This window comes from Pelobates fuscus, chromosome 2 (assembly GCF_036172605.1).
Source record: "Pelobates fuscus isolate aPelFus1 chromosome 2, aPelFus1.pri, whole genome shotgun sequence".
Lineage (NCBI taxonomy): Eukaryota > Metazoa > Chordata > Amphibia > Anura > Pelobatidae > Pelobates > Pelobates fuscus.
In genome coordinates this window covers 390009058-390023898 of record NC_086318.1, presented here as the reverse complement: position 1 = coordinate 390023898, position 14841 = coordinate 390009058, and positions in this window count along the sequence as shown.

Below are 14841 nucleotides of genomic sequence, written 5' to 3'. Positions count from 1 at the left end.
AGGTAACAGAGGCAAATCCATAATAAACATCCTGTACTCCATTATCAAAGGGGATGTATGTACACATTCTAGGACTTCCAAACATATTCACTTGAGAGGCTTCTTACCTGTCAGTCAGACTTTGTGGTATATCTCCTTAAGTGTCCTCAGGAAAAACTATATGCCCCTTTAAAGACGCATTATATGAAAAGAGACGCACGTACCTGAGCTCTCAGTACCAATGTCAATGTGTTTCATAGCGACATACATTCTGTCACAAAAACTAGGTATAGCTACCTGCACAAGAAAATTGGCACAACATAAACTGTTGTTCTCGTGTGTACAGATATGGGTTATAGATCTTCTAGAACATAACTCTAGTATTAGGAAGATTACCTCGAGTGCTGACAGAGACACACAGAACATTACTCAAGCTTTGAGGTTCCAATCGACAATATCTTGTTGTTTGATTTATAAACCATTAAACGGAAAGTTCATGTCACTCACATTTTTAAACAGGCAGACTTTATAGAACTTGCAATATTGTTATGTCTTAGAGGGAAGATACCCAGCAGTGTAGAAGTAACAAGTAGAAACCAATTGGAGTTCCCTTCACCAGGTTTGGACAGGGCAAGAAATTATTCAGGGTATTTGAAGGCAGTGCAGGCCAATAGGAAGGGATAGAGCAGAGAGGGTATATGTTATGTCATCATCAATGACACGTACACCACTCAAAGTGAACATGTCAGGCTGCTTGTGAGATTGCATATGTAACGGACCGTTTTGCACACAAGAGGTTAAAAACCTTTTAGGAACTCCCTCGGTATGACGAAATGGGAACAGACGACCACTAGGGGTTCATGGGCACCAACATTTATGCCACTATCCTGGTGTTATCAGCTTCTCCGACCCACACAACACTTTGCAGATTCCAACCCAGCCAAATACTGGGCAAAAGACCTACAGTGCCACATAAGTAAAGACCACTGGGAACATGCTATAGTAGCAACCAAAAAACTAATCAAGTCAGAAACCCTACTGGAGCAATATAGGAAGACCCTATATAGGTGGTACATGGTACCAACTCGCTTGCACAAGCTATACCCAGGTTCATCTCCGGAGTGCTGGAGATGTGGAAAGGGAGAGGGAACAGTACTTCACATCTGGTGGCAATGCGAACAAGTTACCAGCTTCTGGCGAGACATTGGCCGCCTGATCCGAGACACTACACACACCAAGCTCCCCTTCACGCCCCTAGCGAGTCTTCTACTACACATGCCAGACAACACACCTAAAGAGGTACAGAAACTAGCCTTCCACATCCTTTTGACAGCCCAGAGGGCAATAGCTAGATTATGGAAAACTCAAAGACCACCACAAGTGGCAGAGATTTGCAAAGACATTGATACACAACACCTATATGAAACCTGCTATCGAGGGGTCCTCCCCTTAACGGACACGGCCACGGAAGCTTGGAGGCTGTGGGATGCGAGAAGAGCGGGAGACCACCGACAACTAAGCCGCTAGACATGATAAGCTCCCAGGGTCAATCACTACGTAAAGATAGCCAGACGAGAAACAATGCAACATGATAGAGACAAAAACAAAGGAATAGGCGATATTCCCCTTTCAGATGCACAGGCAGCTACTGCAATCACCAATCTCCCGAACTGCAAACACACGAATTCTCCAACTCCCGAACTGGAACCATATGAATCCTCCAGCTCCCGAACAGGAAACACACGAATGCTGTTAAACAGCCGAACAGGAAAAAACATACGAACAGCTTACACTCCAGGCAGTCGCACTGTAACAGCATACAATCCAATTCCCCCCAAGAACGAGACGACACTTTGTTTGAGGGTCAAGCAGAACTGATTTACTGGGGCTACCTGCCTGGCTTTTATTCAGGTCTTCCACCTGGTGGACACTCCCCAAGGGGACCAGATGGAAAACTGGGATACATATTGGACATTGACCAATCACAAGCTTACACATTTAAATACTCCCACAATGCATTATAATCTCTCCTCTCTGTCCTGGAGATAATTGGGAAGTAATCCAATTATCTCCAGGGACAGGCGCAAAACTCCATTAGCCACATGTTAGTAAAAAGACATAAAATTACACAGTGTTATAATTACTACATAAAATATATACATTCAACATATCCCCAGATAGCTTAGATCTGAGCGCACATTATTACCGAATGGCGTTCAGATCACATACATACAGTTTAATTGCCATGGAGCCTTTCACATAGTCTTTCGTTACACGAATGGGCTCCATGTCATAGCTATCTGGGGTAACACTGCTCACATAGGGAAAATTAAAGGTTTTTTAACATGGGGCCATAGTCCAGCGGCATGAGGCGGGCGACCAGGCTCCTCCAGTGGCCAGTGGCGAGGTTGGTTCCGCCACAGCATATGTGTGAAGTGGTCTGTTTTTGGTGTACTATGTATGTCTAGGGACTGTAGTGTGTATGTTTGTCCACCAGGTGTGAAGTACGTGTCCATCAAGGGGCTGTAGAGATAACTCACACACAGCACACACACACTGCACCCATCACACACAGCACCCTTACCCACATAGCACCTTCATGCAAACACAGCACCCATCACTCACACACAGCACACATAGCACACACACACACACACACAGCACACACGCACTACACCCCTCTTACACACACACACACTACACACCTCTTGCACACACACAGTACACCCCTTACACATACACACACAGCACCCACACACACACACTGCACAATATGCTTTCCTCGCATTTTTGTCTCCTGGTATCCCATCTATGAAGACACCAGAGACAAATTTCAAGCAAACACAGTGCAACCATGTTATTAAATTTGCTTGCGCTGTGCAGAACAAATACATGGTCTTTTTCTCATGCTAGAGCTCTTCAGCAGAGCTCTGCGCATGGTCTACCCTTGAAGAGCATTGAACCCACATGCTCACTTAGTGATGGGGCGTGCTTGTTATTGGTGATGACAAAACACACCCTATCTGGCCCTGCCCCCTTTTTAGTGGTCCGCTATAATTAAAAATGCCCGGGCTGAATTTTCTTCCCAGTCCGGCCCTGGTCACTAGAGGTACTTCCCTGTGAGAACCGAGTCAAACTCAGTTCTCAATCAAATGCTGCTCCTTGCCACACATTGACACATTGCCTAACATGTGCACTATCCTTCCAATGCTTTCCTATGGGGAAGCATTGGATTGAGTGAAATAATCAAGATTAATGATCTCAGCCTTGGAGAGCAGCACAACAATGGAGGTATGTGAAACTAATATCTGACTTCTTACAGGGTGGAGAGGGTGCTAATCTAAACAGCTAGCAGTTCACTATAGTGTTAGGAATACATGTGCTACAGTGTTCCATTTAATAATTTTAATAATATTAAATAATTATTGAAAAAATATCTTTATTCCCCCTACTTTGTGTTACCTTTAGCCAAGGAAAGTGGGAACAGCCTGTTGGTCCAGTTGACTGAGTGCACTCTCTGGCTGATGCAGAGCATGTTTCTCCCCCGAGCTTCGGCAGTAATGAGACAATTGCTATGGTAACCTGCAACGCCAGCTCGGGGATGCAAAACACTTGGGTCTCAATTTGAAATTTTGTTGGATAAGCTTTTCAAATTATTTAATATTTTTGGATAAACCTTTCAAATGATTTTATATTATTATATATATTTTAATATGTTTTGAAATAATTTTTTACACAATATGTATTTTGACATTTTAATATGTTGGAAAAAAACATATTTAGAAAGCTTATCCAAAAATATTAAATCAAGGTCTTGGTCTGCACTGGCCATAGCTGCAGACCAGATGCTCGCTGAACCTCTCTGCCATGTGTGTACTGGGCCTGTTCAAAGATCTTTCTTAGCACATGAAGCGACTAAGTTCTTTCTTTGCCTGCATGGGCTGGCCAGGGAGTTAATTTGACCTCCCCGGCAGGGGCGTATTAGCCGCGAGGCAAACAAGGCATTTGCCTTGGGCGGCATTTTCCAGGGGGCGGCAAAAAACGCCGCCCCCAAATGCCCAGGGCAAATGCCTTGTTAGCCTTGCGGCTAACTGATAAGCCCTCTGGGCGGGCGATCTGCTGGGCGGCGCTGGCGGGCGGCTGGCGAGGGAGCACTTCCTCTGAGCTGTCTGCTCAGCTCCCTCGCAGGCCGCAGAGTGAGGCTGGGAGGCGGAGCCGGAATATGACGTCATATTCCGGCTCCCAGCCTCACTCTGCGGCGCGCGAGGGAGCTGAGCAGACAGCTCAGAGGAAGTGCTCCCTCGCCAGCCACCCGCCAGCGCCGCCCAGCAGCCACTGGACCACCAGGGAGAGAGGGAACCCCCCCAGCATTCCCAAAGGTAAGGAGGCTGGGGGGGGTTAAATAAAAAAAAATAAGTGAGTGTGTGTGTGTGTATGTCTGTTAGTGTGTGTTTGTCTGTTAGTGTGTGTGTGTGTGTGTGTATGTCTGTTAGTGTGTGTATGTCTGTTAGTGTGTGTATGTCTGTTAGTGTGTGTGTGTATGTATGTTAGTGTGTGTATGTGTGTATGTCTGTTAGTGTGTGTGTGTGTGTATGTCTGTTAGTGGATGTCTGTTAGTGTGTGTGTGTGTGTGTGTATGTCTGTTAGTGGATGTCTGTTAGTGTGTGTGTGTGTGTATGTATGTTAGTGTGTGTATGTCTGTTAGTGTGTGTATGTCTGTTAGTGTGTGTGTGTGTGTGTGTGTGTCTGTTAGTGTGTGTATGTCTGTTAGTGTGTGTGTGTGTGTATGTCTGTTAGTGTGTGTATGTCTGTTAGTGTGTGTGTATATCTGTTAGTGTGTGTGTATGTCTGTTAGTGTGTGTCTGTTAGTGTGTGTCTGTTAGTGTGTGTCTGTATGTCTGTTAGTGTGTGTGTGTCTGTATGTCTTAGTGTGTGTCTGTTAGTGTGAGTGTGTGTATCTGCTTTTGAGTGTCTGTTAGTGAGTGTGTGTGTTTCTGTTAGCTAGTGTATGCGTATCTGTCAGTGAATGTGTGTGTGTGTGTATTTAGAAGGCGGGGCGGGGGAAGGGTTAGGTGGGGGTGGCGCGGGCGGGATGGGGGTGCCTGAGTTTTGTCCTGCCTAGGGCAGCACAAAACCAGGATACACCACTGCTCCCCGGTCAGTCTCGGCAATGGCCATAACTGCCCACTGGACATTTGAATAGATTCTATCTATCATACTAGCATATCAATCCCTGCTTCAATGCAGTGCATTAAAAGGACCTCAAACTAAGTCACTACCACCTCCTATACAGTCTCTACACAAGTACCATTTTTTCTGGTTAGCACGGTCGGATAACTGTTCTCATTGTTTACTTGCTAGTTCCAGAGGTGTAACAATAAAAGTCTCAGAGAATCATAGAGACCCCCCCCCCCCCCCCCCACTCCATAATAACAACCTCTTTTACAATACCTCTATTCTCATTGCAATACTGGTAACCACAACACACTTTTATTTGACCAATTTCCCATCTATAGGGAAATAAGGAAAAAAATACAAATCTTCACACAATGATTTAAAGAATGAAGCAAATAGTGTCCATTCTGTGTTGTATTCAGATCAGATTACATTTTACAGCCGTACAGTTTACACAGAGAAACATTTCTTTCTTGGTGTGAACCATTTAACTCGGGCACTTTGAGTGATAATTGAATGGGATTCAATTACATTCACTCGACAGCTCAACTTCACTAATGAGGAACAGTTTGGTAAACTGTTGACAGAACTGACCGCAAGGCTTTTTTAATTTACCAACATGTAATAACATGGGAAAAGCAATGAGACGAAGATGAATTATCAATAGAATGTGGAGTTGACTGGAGAATTCTATATTAACACATGACAAACTGAGAGAATGTTTTTTGTCACTTGCTATAGCCCAAGGCAGTCACAGCAGAACTTGTACCTGTCAGTGTGATTGACGGACCAAAGAGACAGAAAAAAATTACATTCAAAATTGCCTTAATAGAAAACGTACGTTTTAAAATGCATTTAAAACAGACCTGGAAGGCTTATTGCTACTATGTAACTGAGTGGAGTCAAGGAGTAAGAATTTTGTTATTTTATTTACTAGTTTTCTTATCATGTTCTCACATTCGATCAATAATGTGTAAATATTAATGTTTTCGTGTCTCAGAAATGTTCAAATCGGTCCTCCAAATGTTTGCATTGCATGGAAAATTCTTGTGGGATTATAGTAAACAAAAAATGTTTTTTACTTATTTCAACACAAATTCTTGCTTTCAGAAATTCCTGTAGAGTGGTAAGATGCAGCACATTTAACCCCTTAAGGACCAAACTTCTGGAATAAAAGGGAATCATGACATGTCACACGTCATATGTCCTTAAGGGGTTAAAGGGACACTGTAGGCACCCAGACCACTTCAGCTCATTGAAGTGGTCTGGGTGCAATGTCCCATGTCTCTTAGCCCTGCAATAGTAATTATTGCAGTTATTGAGAACCGGCAATAATTACTATCCAGGGTTAACTCCACCTCTAGTGGCTGTCTATCAGACAGCCACTAGAGGGACTTCCTGGTTTGAAACGGACCTGTTATCTGTTATTTGACGCTGGACATCCTCACGCTCTGCATGAGGACCTCCAGCATTAGATTTTCCCCATAGGAAAGCATTGTCGAAATCTGGCCATTTCTGCACACGCACATTAGGAGCGTGGGAGGAGTGTGACCCAGCGCCAAGGGACATCGGCGCTGGATTCAGGTAAGTCACTGAAGGGGTGTGAGGGAGGGTGGCACTGTAGGATTCTATAGTGCCAGGAAAACGTCTTTGTTATCCTGCCACTATAGAATCCCTTTAACTACTTCCTCAGTATAACTTTCATCATATGAGCTTATTAATACATAGTTAGCAGGGCCGGACTGGCCCACCGGGATACTGGGAAATTTCCCGGTGGGCCGCGGCACCTGGGGGCTGCGCATATAGGTGCCACTGGGTGGCCGGTCTGGTGGCACACTCAGAGGGAGCCGGCCGCGTTCCAGGCTGGAGCCGCCGGGCCGGGTAGCAGCCTCGCCGGTCCGGCGGCACTTCTGTCACTGATGATGTTGAGGGCTGAAGGAGGAGGAGCATGTCTATCTACCATGCTCCCTGTGCTGGGGATTGTGGGAACCGCGAGGGAGCATGGAAGATAGACATGCTCCTCCTCCTTCAGCCCTCAGCATCATCAGTGACAGAAGTGCCACCGGACCTGCGAGGCTGCTACTCGCCGGACTGGCGAGGCTGTCTGGAATGCGGCCGGCTCCCCTGACTTCTCTAGGTAAATGGGGGAGGGGGAATAAAACAGAGAGGAGGAATAGAGAGATGGTGGAGGGAGGAGGGAGAGACACAGGGAAAGGGGGGAGAAAGAGACAGAGGGGAAGAGAGATGTGGAGACTCGCGGTGTGCTCTTAGATACAGGCGGGACTCGTGACCACTTCTCGCGGTCACTGCCCGCCTTCTTGTTGCAGCCGTCAGATGAGCCACGCGCGGCTCGTGCAGCAGCAGGACCGCGCGCGGCTCGAAAAGAGGACCGCGTCCGGCCCCTGGATAAGGTAAGTAACGCTACAGAGACACAGGGAAAGGGGGGAGAAAGAGACAGAAGGGAAGAGAGATGTGGAGGAGGGAGACACAGGGAAAGGGGGGGAGAAAGAGACAGAAGGGAAGAGAGATGTGGAGGAGGGAGAGACACAGGGAAAGGGGGGAGAAAGAGACAGAAGGGAAGAGAGATGTGGAGGAGGGAGAGACACAGGGAAAGGGGGGAGAAAGAGACAGAAGGGAAGAGAGATGTGGAGGAGGAAGACACAGGGAAAGGGGGGAGAAAGAGTCAGAGGGGAAGAGAGATGTGGAGGAGGGAGAGACACTGGTGCGACGGATTATGGGGCTGGTAAATATTTTTCCGGCCCTGATAGTTAGGTTATCTTTTGTTTAAAATATATTTTTACCCCTTAAGGACACATGACATGTGTGACATGTCATGATTCCCTTTTATTCCAGAAGTTTGGTCCTTAAGGGGTTAAAGTACAAATGTCGTGACTAGGGATTCTTAGATGTTGTGTTGGGAGTAACTCAGGATTACCAAGTGACCAAATCCCTACATTTTTCACTTGACAAGGATTTTGATTAACCTTGAGTAAGAGCTGTGTTTGTTAAATAAACCATTCTTGTGCATTTTACCCCAACATGACTGTGTAACTTTATAGAAAATAAAATGGCATGTATAAATTGTGCCAGTCACAATACCAGTGAGTGTATAGATGAATTTTTTTTTTACCATGTTTTTTTTCTCCATTCTCAAGCCTTGATGCTGTGTCATCAGTATTCCGTTCTGGTTGCGGCAAAGACTATAAACATAGAAGTTAGTATGTGCACATGCTACCACCTATGACAACATGACACGATTTCTATTGAGCATCTTCTCTTCAAATATTGAGGGATTCACTAAAGTAAGAATTCAAAGTGAATTTTGAAACGAAAGCCAAAATTGTTGAACTGGAAAAATGCACTAAGTCAGATATGCTTCTAGCTTTGCTACTTTGGCCTTAAATGTGAAATTCACTTGAATTCTCCCTCCTTCCTTCGATCATGCATTGCTCGGTCATTGACCATGCAATAATGTTCTGCCTTGCAAGTCCAGTGGCAATTACATTTTACGCTGCTAGGTTGAGTCGGAAATACCGTTTTTCAGAGATACTGTGGTATGGAAAAATGTTATTAAAATTTACTTCATAATGTATAAATATAAATATTGCACAGTATTATATTTGAGAATTTATTTAAATCAACAAGGTGATTTGCCGTTATGTTGCCTGACAATAACATTAATAGAGACCAGTGGAAAGAGTGAGAGAATATATGTACATATAAAAATCTTGTTCCTCAAGTCATGATAAAAACAATTAAATATAGGGATGTGTGCAGACTTAACAAATCTCCGGTTTATTTCAGCATTGAGATTTTCATTTAATGCTGTAAGAACAAGAGATATTCAAAACGTTACTCTATTGAAACACTCAATCACATTTATAGGGCCCTTCAACCTAAGGCATATTTTCAATGCATTTAGCAGGATAGTTCAAGTTAATTAAAACCCTAAGGGGTAACAAATTAAGTTATTAATTTGAAAGCTAAAGCTAAGTCGTTCGTTTTCAGTGGTCTCCCGTGACTGGTCCATCAGTGCCTCTCCACTAAGGACTTCTCGTGTAGCACAGAGTAAAATGAAATGTTACCCAGACAGAGACTGGGATTAGTTTTCGTGAGCTCTCTCTACATTACAAAGTGCTAAACATGTCAAGGTCTGTAATGATACTTTCTTTAACCATTAATATTTGTTTTCAGATCCGTATAACTACTGGACCGGCAGTGCAAACCTTCCTAAGAGACCACTGGCAATAAATGTCTCTGTCAGCAATATTAATGGAGGAACCGATGTTAACTTTTTCATACTGGTACAAAATGCAGTGCTTTTTCTTTCAGTGAGCAAAAGACCATTTTTTGAATTCCTTAAATATCTATACAGTTCCAATACCTGCCTGTAGAAATGAAGAAAAGTCTGAAACATGTTGCCTGCGTGTAATCATTCGCATGTTTGCATGTTCGAGCTTGGAATTCTGGGATAATTGTGGAAACATGGTTTCTCTGAGTTACTGTATGCAAGGTGGACTTTCCCAACTTGAAATATGCAGTTGGTGCACAACAGTAATTTTTGAATTTGCATCAAATTGTGGGGAGTATTACCATGTTTGGTATAATCACTAGTTATTGAGGATGGGCGTGGCGTGGGCGCCAGATGCAGGTAAGTCTGTGACACCACTCTGTACTTTCCATTCCTCACCTCAAAAAAAGGGGTCAAACAAGCAGCTTGAGATAGAATATAAAATTTGACACTACGCCAAAGACCTTGAAAGTACCTGAATCCATCTACCTTCAACCAAAAAAACAACTACACTCATTGTTAAAGGACCACTCTAGGCACCAAGACAACTTCATTTCAATGAAGTTGTCTTGGTGCCAGGTACCTCTAGTTTTTTTTTTCAGAGAAAAAGCAGTGTATTTTTTTTTCCCTATTCCCACCTACAGTGGCTGTCTCTGAGAGCGCCACTAGATGGTGCTTCCTCAATCCTCACTGTTAAAATCACAGTGAGCTGACGTCAGACTTCTCTTGGATGTCTAACGTCAATCCCTCTAATGCAGGCAGCTCAGATGTGAGCGCGCCTGCATTAGCGACTATGCTGAGATGTGAACGCGCCGAGAAATATATATATACATATATATATATACATATATATATATATATATATATATATATACACATTATATATATATATATATATATATATATATATATATATATATATATGGGTTTTTTTTTTGGGGGGGGGGGGAATATGTATTTATATTGATTTACTTTTCTTGCTGGTTCCCTGGACTGGCGCTGGGTAGTGAGAGTTGGAGTGCCGGTGTTCTATCAGATTCCCAAGGTATCTGAGTCTGATAGAAGACCGGGGCTAGAGGAATGGGAGGTGGGCTAAGGGAGGACAGTGGGCGGTGAACTGAGATGTCACTCAGTTTGCCGCTCGTGAACGCGCACACCGCGCACATGCGCGGTGTGCATACAATTTCTTCCCATTGAGATTCATTGTAGTCAATGAATCTCAATGAGAAGATTTGCATTGGATGAGCGCTGCGCTGAACGCGCATGCGCTTTTCGCCCGCAATGATTTCCTATGAGAGGAAATTCATTGGCGGACGGCGGAGAAGAGAGTCAGCAGACCCGATGACCGCGCGTGAGGGGTAGACGATCAGTGACGTAGCGCTGCAAAGAAGGTAAGTAAATGGGTATTTAGAATAGTTTTTAAAAGTTAAAAGTGGGCTTCAGAGGGGCACAGAGTAGTCAGTTATAGAGGGTAGGTGCATTTAATATGAAAGAGGTGAATTACGGTTGGATAGACATATAGCGCAAATGCCAGGTTTTGTTTACGTTTTGTTTTGTTCACAACGTGTACATTTGGCTCAGTCCTTAAGGGGTTAAACAATGAAATATAAATATTTTCTTCGTATTCATTGATTGAAGAGATAAATAACTTTATTGTGAACCTGTGAATCTGAATTTTACATGTAATTTTTCAGTTTATCATAAGTCAGTGCTAACAATATAACCAGAAGTCTGCACTGTAATGTATTTTTGGTTGTTAACAATGGAGAAAGGTTGACATAAAGACTGACTTTGGTGGAGGGGTAAGCTATTGACAAAACTGGCCTTGGGATAGCAGATAGGGTAAATCTGACCCTTAGACTAATCCTTTAATACTTCTATAAGGTTGTGACTCATCCCTATACATTTATTTCCAAAATGTGCTAAATTATGCTTATATATTATGCTTAACCCCTGCTATACAATGTGCCAGATATCAGGGATGGCCAAGAGGTTAATCCCTAGCTTTTGTAAAACACGAATTGCAATTCTCATGGGAACGCGTCATTCTGTAGCAGCTAGGAAGTCTGCTTTTAGCCAATGGGGCCATATATATTTGCATTTAAAAAAAAAAAAACGTTTGCCTTTAATCGCACTCCCCCTAAATCAAATTTCAAATATTATATTGCAAATGAAAAGAATATTCTAAGTCGCTCAATGTGGAACAAATGTGAGGTGAAATTATGCAGATCATTTCAGGCTGTAATGATGTACTGTACACAGTGCTTATAATTTACTTAGGTTGAGTCCATTCATTTAATTATGCCACTAAACTTCGTGGGACAATTGGTCATCATGAGAGATTCCAGGCAGCTAATCACAAATATATAGAACATGTCCCTTATTGTCCCCAGCGGCTAAGTGCTAAAAATGTTACTTAGTGTTCAGAAGGTTAATGTCCTGCTTATGTAAATTGTCCAATTTAACATTCAGAAGCAGTTACCATAAATTCTGTCTCTGGGATTTCATTAAACGTATGTTCAAACTAGTTGACCTTAAAGGTTAACAGGCACAAGTTAAACAGGACAATTATTTAACTGGCTGCTTATCAAGTGGAGGAAGCTTCTGGCCATTTAATAGTTCTACGAATTTCACAATTAAAATAAAAACATTAAAAAAAATAAATCAGAAAACCCTTGTGATTGCAGGTCATGCTTTTTAGGAGGGCTTCATGACGATAACCAAGTCGTGGATTTTTAAAATATAAAAAAAAACTCAAATTAGTTTTTTTTTACATACATGCGTATTAAGATTTTACACATGTTACAATTATGATATAGGAATTTTGTCGAAATAAGAAAAATAAAATCTGACATCATGTCATGCTTTTTACAATGTCCTGAACAATGGAATATTTATAAAAACGCACCACTATTTTTTAAAACACTGTGTCTATATTTGACCTTCAAAAACAATGTTTTATGTTCTTTCCACGACACTGGCAATTAAATATTACAATTTGCAGGAGCAAACCCGATTTTGTCTTCAGTTAAAATCTGTCTAAAAGTGGAAAAACTGCACTCCATATTTCACAAACTAATAATGTTGGTGATTTTCTTAGGATTCCAGGGCAGTATTTTTTTTAGACCTTCTCTTTGCAGAGCACTTGATCCACCTGTCTCCTTCTTATTGGCAATAGATGGCACAAATAGTCCACGAGACATTTTATCCCTCACTTCCTGAATTACCTAAATTCCTTCTACCAGTGGGAGAGGTGTTTGCTCCAACTTCTTGACTGCACCTGATGTGTAGGAAAAGTTCACTATTATGTAACCTCGTAGAAATTCACTATTATGACTGTCTTGTCCAGCAGTCATTTTGACCTCAGTTTTCAACATGATACTTTACAGTTGAGAGCAATAATGCATAATATAAGGGTTTTGCAATTCTAGACAACTGAAACTTTGGCACTTACCATACACACACTCAGATACGCACTCTCACACATATACACTCTTACATTTACACACACTCAGATACGCACTCTCACACATATACACTCTTACATTTACACACACTCAGATACGCACTCTCACACATATACACTCTTACATTTACACACACTCAGATACGCACTCTCACACATATACACTCTTACATTTACACACACTCAGATACGCACTCTCACACATATACACTCTTACATTTACACACACTCAGATACGCACTCTCACACATATACACTCTTACATTTACACACACTCAGATACACACTCTCACACATATACACTCTTACATTTACACACACTCAGATACACACTCTCACACATATACACTCTTACATTTACACACACTCAGATACACACTCTCACACATATACACTCTTACATTTACACACACTCAGATACATAAACAGCGTTATTCACCAAACACTAGATTTTCTCTGATTACTTTGGCCAATTCATTTGTTCTGAAAATCCAATAATGTTCAAATGCTAATTAATAGAAAGCAGAGGAATTGGACCTCAGCAATGCAAGGTTTAAATATGTGGTGGATTCTTCCTAGACAGCCACCACAATAAAAAAGTAAACAAATAAATAATAATCCTATGGGGATCAATAAGACTCCCATGTTGCAATAGGTCATGCTTTTCAGGAGAGCAGTATATAGTGCAGATCGGTAAGTAACTATGTGTAAACAAACATTTCTATTGCATTATTTAATTGCAAAAAAATAAAAAAAAATCACTTCATGTATATTGTGTGTCTGTGTTTACAAGACGACTGCAGATACAAAATAGAATGTGTATTAACATATAAAAAATTAATGAGTGGGAATAAAAAGCATAAAAAAAAAAAAGCTGAAATAGAGGTAGCCAAGTACAAAAGTCTGCACAGAGCACATGAGCAGCTATTGTAGGTTGAACCAGTGGCGTACCTACCATGGTCGCAGGGGTCGCAGCTTGACCTGGATGGTCATTCCAGGGCCCAGCCGCAGGTGGGGGGTACAGCCACTTCACTTGTAAGGAGCCCAGGCCACCTGAGGGCCCCGCGAGCCAGTGCCTTACAAGCACACAGAGTTTGCGCAGCAGGAAGGGGAGGAGGCTCTCTGCCTTCACCTCCGCTCTGAGTCCTGGCTTTCCGGACATTGCCACAGTAACCACGGGAAAGCTTGATTCCACATGGTGCCTGGGATCGCGGGAAGAGCCTTCACCAGGCAGAGGTGAAGGCAGAGAGCCTCTGCAACACCACCGGACCACCAGGGAATATGCTGCCCCCTCCCTGGATGCTGGTAGTACACAGGGAGGAGGAGATATACTAAATCTATTTTTTTTTATTACATTAACAAAATAAATAAATAAAATAAAAAAAGGATGTTCCCTTTTTAGCCACCACAGCCCCTATCCTACCCAGCAAACACTCTCAGATTCCAAAACTGACATATAAGACTTTTTAATTTATTACTGCCCCTTTAATCTCACTTCCTTATCTTCACCTCTAGTGGCCTCCCAAGAGGCACTAGCCATCTCAGGCTCTCACCTGGATAGACTTCAATCAACTCAGCTATAAAAGGCCACACCCTAAGATACAAGTTGCCTTGACATTGAAGTCAGTGTTCCAACGAAGTACTTCTGATCCTGGCTCCTGTAATCAACCTGTATTGCTGTATACTGGTAGATACTTACCTGCTTCGACTACTTCAACTCTGCATGTTCCTGTAATCATCCTGTATTGCCTTATACTGGTAGATACTTACCTGCTTGGACTACTTTAACTCTGCATGTTCCTGTAAGCAACCTGTATTTGCCTTATACTGAAAGGTATTTACCTGCATCAACTACTTCAACTCTCATCATCCAGTAATTACTTGCATTGTATAATACCTGAAGGAACTTACCTGTATATTACTTCAATCC